The sequence below is a fragment of the Pteronotus mesoamericanus genome, unplaced genomic scaffold, assembly GCF_021234165.1.
Source record: "Pteronotus mesoamericanus isolate MK-2021 breed Mesoamerican mustached bat unplaced genomic scaffold, CSHL_Meso_final contig_173, whole genome shotgun sequence".
In the NCBI taxonomy this organism is placed as follows: domain Eukaryota; kingdom Metazoa; phylum Chordata; class Mammalia; order Chiroptera; family Mormoopidae; genus Pteronotus; species Pteronotus mesoamericanus.
This window is the reverse complement of record NW_026555072.1, coordinates 5,313,511-5,321,306: the sequence shown is the minus strand read 5'-3', so window position 1 is coordinate 5,321,306 and position 7,796 is coordinate 5,313,511. Positions and strand designations below refer to the sequence as shown.

General features: G+C 45.1%; 1 pseudogene; it reads right to left on the bottom strand.

The window, feature by feature from the left end:
• Positions 1-4,121: 4,121 nt before the first annotated feature.
• On the bottom strand, positions 4,122-6,255 carry LOC129065150 (bromodomain-containing protein 4-like; annotated as a pseudogene).
• Positions 6,256-7,796: the final 1,541 nt, after the last annotated feature.

Here is a 7,796-nt window from a genome sequence, read left to right as displayed (position 1 = left end):
CTCCAAGAAGCTGCTTATCTCTCATCAAACAGGCAGAGCTGACCTCATGTTCATCCTCCTGAGGGAAGAATAGGAAGTTTGGACCACCCAACCCCTCCTACTGTCTTGTCTGTCATGTCTGACTTGTTTCTGGCTAAACTTTAGAAAGATATAAGGGTTGCTGAATTTCTAGATCTTGTAACTACTTGTTCCCTGTCTGTTCTTTTGTGTGAACTGTCTAATCCTAGGACTCATTTAAGATTGCTCAAGCTGAAAATAAGTAATTACTTTGATTGATAAAAACTTTAGTAACATGGGCAATTCTATCATCTCTACCCCAGTGTAGCTCTCTGGGCTGTATCTTGTAGAACTGGGTACTTTTAGCTATGAACCTATGAAAGAAAAAAAACTTAGGCTAAATAAAACAGATATTAATGGGATTGGGGCAAAAGTTTTAGTACAGCACTACTAAAAGCTATATGGGGCAAAATTGACCCCCTGTTGGCTCCTTAAGATTAAAAGGCCTCAAACAGTCTGTTCTATTTACCCCAGTGTCAAGAAATTTAAAAGACTGAAGGAAGAGGTTACAATGAAAAACCTGACCAGTAATTGCTTAGGGGCATTAGTTAGGCTGGTTAAATCAAGTGAAAGATTAATAGAGGGGCCAGTGTTTCTTGGATTGAATCTGGCTGGGGACCCAAAGACTTTTTACTCAGGAATGAGAAAATGGACAGGGTATAGAAAAGGAAATTTTCCAGGGGTCCTTGAAATGGGAATTCTGGAAATGTGGTACAAAAAGTCATTGGTGAAGTCCTGACTCAGAGTACAAGTAGATTAAAGAATATGGAAAACTAGATTTATGTAATAAATTAGTCTTAACTTGGCTATCTTTAATAAAATAGGGCTGATTTTAGAGGGAAAAAATGTTTCAATGGGAAGTATAATGCCCAATTATGGATATTAGATTCTAGTTTAATTGTCTTTAAAATCTTATTTTTTACATGTGGACTATTCTATATCCTAAATAATTCTAGTGAAAATATTTAGCTAAAACTTTCTGAACTAGTGTTTCATTTCTCTTCCATCCTTTGCCTTGGAATTATTGAGAACTAAAACTGTTTGCCTTTCCCTAAGTCTTGCAATTGTAGACCCCAGCTAGATCACATAAATGTGAATTTCAGATTAGTCATCACAACAGCTCATGCTTAGACAATTTTGGTGAGTGCTATATGTACGCCACACAGAGAACTTGCCTGAGCTGGTATCAGAACTTTCATCAGGGATGTTTGGACTTTGAGCCAGGAGGATATGTTGAATTGTCATCGCTTGCCTTCATTCCAGCAAAATGAAGCTCTGAGCCCTTCATCCAGAGGTCTTCTCAACTGGCAGACTTAAAGACTCAGAGACGAACTGCGGTTTGCTTTGATTATTACTTACGGTACAGGTATCCTGGCCTACTATTTCTACCATTGCTCTGGGTCCTGCTTCTAAGTTGAACACCTAGAATGTCCCCTCTAAGGCTCAGGGACCATCACAGAAGAGGTGAGCATGTAACGCTGTAATAGCCTGATAAGAGGGCTATGATGGGCAGACAAATCTGACTCCATCTTACAAACTAATCCTCTCTCTAGATTAAAGCTGGGCCCCGTTGCCTTATATTCCTCAAGATCGAGGAATAATCAAAAGAAAGAGGGGAATTGTAACCATGAAGGGAGTTGAGGCCCACTGGTGAGTTGAGGCCTGGCTGTGACCTCCCACTGCCTGAGCACAGGGAGCTATGAAAAGGAGTGGGTACTGCCCTCTGCTTTGTTCCTGGGGCACTAGGCACATGTAATATCTCAAGTCTAAAGATCAAGTTCTCTGACAGATGGGAAACCCACAAGCAAGAAGGATGATATCTCTGGACAGTGAGGGTACAAGGACCCCGAAAGGAGAGCTAGTCTCTGGCTATAGTCCATCTACAAGCATGTGGGAAGGGGTAGACTGGCACACAGGCCGACACTGTGGGAATCCAGGCTGCCATTTTTTCCAAGATGGCAAAACCTTCCCAGAAAGACAATGCCAGCTGCTTCCCAACTATCCTGTGGGAATCTCCAGACATGAAGTCCCCCAGCCTCGGCTAAACTGAGCTGCACTGGGAACACACCAGGCACAGGTCAAAAGACATCTCAAAATAGCCTCTTTGGCAAATGGAGCTTGACTAGAAGCTGATTGGCCAGAGGGCCAGGTTGTAGCTTGGGACTCCCAGCACACACTGCACAACACTAGAGGCTCTGGGGTGTGTGGAGAGTTGCTGGAGCTAGAACCCAAGGCCAAAGCGGATCTGAGGCAGTTATAGCTGCTCAGGCCTCAGGCCTAGTTCCTCAAGCCTCCTCAAGCCTACTTCCAACTCCAGAAGGCTAGCTCTGAGGCGATAGCAGATGTCTGGGCTTTGAAGAAGTACTCACAAACTACACTTAAAAAAAACCCAAAACAAAACAAAACAAACAAACAAAAACTCCCTGAAACACAGATGCTGCTCCTCAGGGTACTTTTCACCTTAGGCAGTTTTCTGCTGAGATGCTGAATTCATGACCAAAAAAAGTCAATATTAATTTTTAGAGCAAAAAAGCCTATTCAGTGCCTTTCAGAGGGTTTGGATGATGTGGCCACCCTGGCTTGCCCAACTCCCAGATGCTGTCATTATTGCAGTGGACTGCAAACTAGTAGCACACTCACACTGGTAATGCCCCTCAACAATGTGCAGGGAGCTGGTGTGCCTCTGATGCCCTCACCACTAGTAATCCTGATTTTAAGAGCCCTTTCTTACCCACTACCCTAGACCCTGACCTCACTGTGGGCAGAGATGATGGGATCCAGGGGCCAGGTCAGCTGGATACACAGTAATCCTCCCCAAATGCCCTCACCAGTGGCCTGCCCCTGAAGCTTCTGCCTACTGCAGCCTGCTTGTATTCACATGGGAGGGACAGAAGGAAGCCCAGGAGGTCCTTTCCCTATATTGCTTTACAAGAGGCCAAAGAAGTTGGGAAAATGCCCAACAGGCAACAGCAAAAACTGAAGGACTCCAGAGGCCTGGGAATCCACCCCCATTCCTCACTTGGGAAAGCTCTGGATATTCTTCTTTAGACTGCATAATATCTCCCCTGGACTAACATCACTACCAGGTCCAGGAGGGAAGAAGTTAGGATCCAGAGTTCCAGAAAAAGATGGAGGAATAAAGAGAGAGAAAACATACTTGTAATGGGTCCTTGCATGTGAAGCGACACCACATGTATGTATGTGCAGGGGCATTGCCATCACTCTCTGGGAGATGTCACTCACCCAGAGTGAAGCAGGAGATAGTCAGAAAGGAAGAAACTCTGGAGGTACCCCAAGGCTAAGATAAAGAACATCTATACAGGACAGAGACCCTGTTCTAAGACCAGTTGTTCACGCCTTCTGTAAAAGTGCTGAATTGTGGTGAATCATGAATGTACCTGCACAGAAGATGCTACATGACCTCTGCTTCATTATAATAGCATTATAATAAATTAGCATTGTGGGACCCCCTTCCCTGATGGCCAATCAAGGAAAACCATGGGAGACCACATGCGCAGTAGCTTTAAAGTAATATAACTACTTGTACATGCCCAATAAAGCCCCGCCAAAACTAGCCAGGAAATATCTGCCCTATAAAAATAGAAGCCCTCCAGCCCCTGAGGTCAGCCTCTGCTTGGAGTTGGCCCGTTCCCATGTTCAGTGGAGTGTACCGTCACTTAATAAAGCTGCTCTCTCTCTTTCTGCTATAAACTCTCTGTGTGTTCGGTTCAGTTCTGTGTCTGCAATCACCAAGAACTTGTTTACCTGTGCCCACCTGTGATAAGAGGAGCCCAGATGGCCAAGGAGATTGAGTGGGTTAGCCAGGTAGTCTGTACAAAGGAAGCCCTGGTGGCCAGCCAGGCAAACAGCTTTCCTGGAGGCAGGATGAAGTGTGTGCTGCTCTACTGGACATGACTAATGTACCCTGGGCAAAGACCCAGGGCTCTGAGGAATTCTATAATTTGGTGGAGTCCTGTCCTTTCACAGAAGAAAATGGACTTAAGCTAGAGTTTGCTGGGAAGGTTTCTGAGACAACCATTTTATTAACAGTCCATGTCCAATGATTAGGCAGGACCTGTTTTGGAGTCTTTGCTATTAGAGGAGCTGGACTTGCTGGTGCTCTCCAACTCCAAGGATAAGTCCTTTATTTTGTTGGAGCCAAGAGTTACTTCTGCTTTCTCAGGTTGAGGTTCCTGTTTATTCTGCAAGCAGGAGTTGACATAGTGCTGCAGTTCCCACAGGGTGGACAGCTGCAGGGTCTCCAAGTCAACCTCAATCTCATCGGGGCTGAACACCTTGAGTGAGGGTTCCCTAAACTGGATGATATGTACCACTTGGCCTAGCTTCTCACCCTGGAGCTTGCTGATGTCCAGGGCGAGCTGGCACTTCTCCTCATAGGACATGGACTTGTCCTTGTCCTCCACCTCTGACTTGTACCCTGGAGGGGGCTGGCTCTTCATGGGCACTGGCTCCTTCTTGCTTGTCTTACTATTGCTACTGTTGTTTTCCTTGGTCTTCTGGGAAGGCAGGTCCTTGCCCTTGCTTTTCTTATTCTCCTCTACTTCCTCTTTCTTTTTGTCCTTTTCTTCTTTAATTTCCATCTTGTCTTTCTCTTCTTTCTTTGGTTTGTTTTTCTTGGCCTGTGAGACAGCTGCAAGCTGCTCTTGTACAATTCGAAGTTGCTCCCGGAGCTCCACCACCTCCGGGGCCACCTCCTTCTCAGAGTCATCACCTGAGCTGTCATTCTCCAAAGAGCTGTTGCTGCTGCTATCGCTAGACGAAGATGAGGTCACAGCTTTGGTGGGGGATGGCACCACTGGGAAGGACACAGCCACCACAGGCTTCTTGGGCTCCTCTGGCATCTTGGCAGAGTGCATCTTAGCTACATCCTGAGGTTTTCCAGCCATAGCACCACCTCGTGGTTGGGAGAGTTGTAACAGTTAGAGAACATCAACTGGACATTGGCACCAAATTTCTGAGCATAGTGATACTGACCAGCCTCCAGTTGAGACTTGATTGTTCTTGTGTCCATGGGATACTTGATGATGTCACAATGGTCATGCAAGCCCAGCACATCCATATTAATGGGCTGTACAAGGGCCAGGCAAAGTCTGCACACATGCTTCTTAGTGAACATTTCCATGAGCATGTCACTGCAATGCTTGAGCTGCTCTGAGACCTTGCTGCTTTTGTCTGGTGCCTGGTGCTGCTGTGAGTTAGACACATGCTTCTCTGGGGCCTTCACAGGCCTACTGCTCTCCCACTGGGGGCCCAGCTTGGTGGTCTTGGGCTCCCAGGGAAGCAAAGGTGGCTTTTGGATTGGGTCCATAGTAGTAGGCGGGGTGATATCCACTTCCCTTTTAACACCCTCCTTTGTATTCACAGGCTGTGGGGAGGCTGCAATGTGTGGATGGCTCTGAACGGACAGGAGGCTGACACGGGTGGGAATAAGGGACACTGGTGGGGGAGTCTGCAGTGGCTGGGGAGGCACCACTGTCATGACAGGGTTCTGGACAGTGAGTTTTGAGTGTGGGCTGCATAGGTAGATTTTTCTGAGAGGTCTGCCTGCATAGAGGAGTTGATGTTTGTGCTTTCTATCACAGAGATACTGGGTATTGCCATCCTTGCTTCTTTCCTCCAACGTACTCTTCCTTTTCCCTGGACTATCATGGTCTCCATTTCTTCTGTGGGCAGAAATTTGTTGATTTTTTTCCAAGAGCTTCTCCAGAGCTTTTGCCATTAAGACTGTCATCTCCAGGCTTGTTGTCGATGTAATAATTTGTAACATAGTGTTGAAGAGCTGGATACATTCTTGAGGGCATCCCAGTAATAGTTATTTTCCAAGTGTTCCTTTATTGTTCCCATATCCATAGGTGTTTTAATGATTTTATAGTAATGGGGAGGTTGAGCTTGACTACATCCACAGGCTACTGGAAAGGTCATGTAAACTGATGTTTCCATAGTATCTTGCGTACCACTTTGAACAGATGTTGCAGTTGGTCTGCTCCTTGAGCTTGTTGGTGTTGGAGGTCTACAAGGGTGGTGGTAAGGGGTGGGAAGGTTGATGCTGGCCACATTGGCTTACTGGAGTTAGGCCTGGACCTGCCATTGTAGACATGTATGTGGTTTCTAGTCTATCTGCCATTACTTTGCCTGCAGATTTCTTAATCTCATCCCAGGGCCCTTCTCCGCAGACATGTTACTGATCCCATCACATACTTCACCAGGTACTCCCCGTACCTGGCCACCACTCCACAGCAGTGGCTTCCTCCTCCTGCTCCTCATTTGACAAAATGGTTGCTTTGAACCAGTCTTGATGTGTCTTCCTCTTGATATTGTTAGTTATAGGACTTCTGCTCAGTCAATGTTCAGGAAATTCTAAATGATTCTTGTTCTGTAATTTAGCTGTTATTTTGATGTAGTTGTGGGAGGAAGCAAGCACAAGGTTTGCCTACTCTGCCATCTTGATGGGAAGTGTATCCTTTTTCTTTTAAACTAAAGGTGTACCTATCAAATGACTCAAAACCAAAACCAATACACCTTTTATGGCTTACCCATGAACACAAGAGGCATTTGCAAAAAGGGTACAAAAGATAATGTTATCCCAAGACTTAGAGCTACTCTCAAAGATAAACAAAAGAAAGACTATTCCTCTGATATCTGGCAACAGTCAGTAAGATGCTAGCTGTAAATGGGATGCAACCCAAATTTCTGTCTAGTCATATTTTCAGTGCCCCCAATCTGAAAGTTGAGCCACTTGCACATGCAGAATTGAAAAACTCTGTGCCCCCTGGGGCAGGCAGAGAGCCAAGCCAAGTTTTCAGGACATACAGTGAGACAAATAGGAAAGCAATACCTGTCCCTGGGAAGGAAAGAATCAATAACCAATGGATACCCCCAATCTAAATTTTAACCAGAGTCACAATCCAAAGAACTAATTCTTAAAAATATTTTTCTCATGTGTAGGGACAATGGAGTCAGTCAGGCTTCCTCACCTGCATGTCCAGGCGATTATGATTCAGCAGTGTTCATGTAACCTTGAGTTAGGGCCTTCATGCATAGAATTAAGCTCTGTCATATAACTAGAAGGTCAGTATTGGTACCTTGCTGGCTTTGTGTTTACTTAGTATATAAGGGAGTCAGGACTTTCCACTGGTGTGTGTGTGGATCATCCCACCCTAGAATAAAGGCATGTCAGACAGCCCAATGGCTCCGCGTATGTTCTGCCTTCCTGAATCCTGTGTTAACCTGCCCCAGCTTGAACTCTTGCAGGACATCATGATAATCTGAATTTTTTGTGAATGAAAAAGGGACTCTGTGGTAAATCTAACCAAAAATATCCTCACAGAATGATCTGATGATAAATTTTTAACTGGGAAGGTCAGGATGGGTAGTCATGCCTCAAGCCTATTACTTCCCTAACAAAAGTTTATCATTGCTTGAGCAAGCCCTGTCCATTGGTTTTATGCATCAGATCCCTGGGAAGCATCGCCACCTCAAGATGGCACATAATCTTGTTAATTATCCTGTAATCCAATCACAGAGATTTCCCCACCTTTCCTTCTCCCATTTTCCTGTAATCTTCCTTAAGTGTCATCCTTAATTCCAAATATATTCAACTGCAAACTGTCATTCTGGGAAGCGTTTTTTTCTGTCTCTTGAGATCTTGCTTCCAGGCATATCCTCTGTTTAGCTCAAATAAACTTTAATAAACTGTTTTTAAAACTCTGCACAGGTTT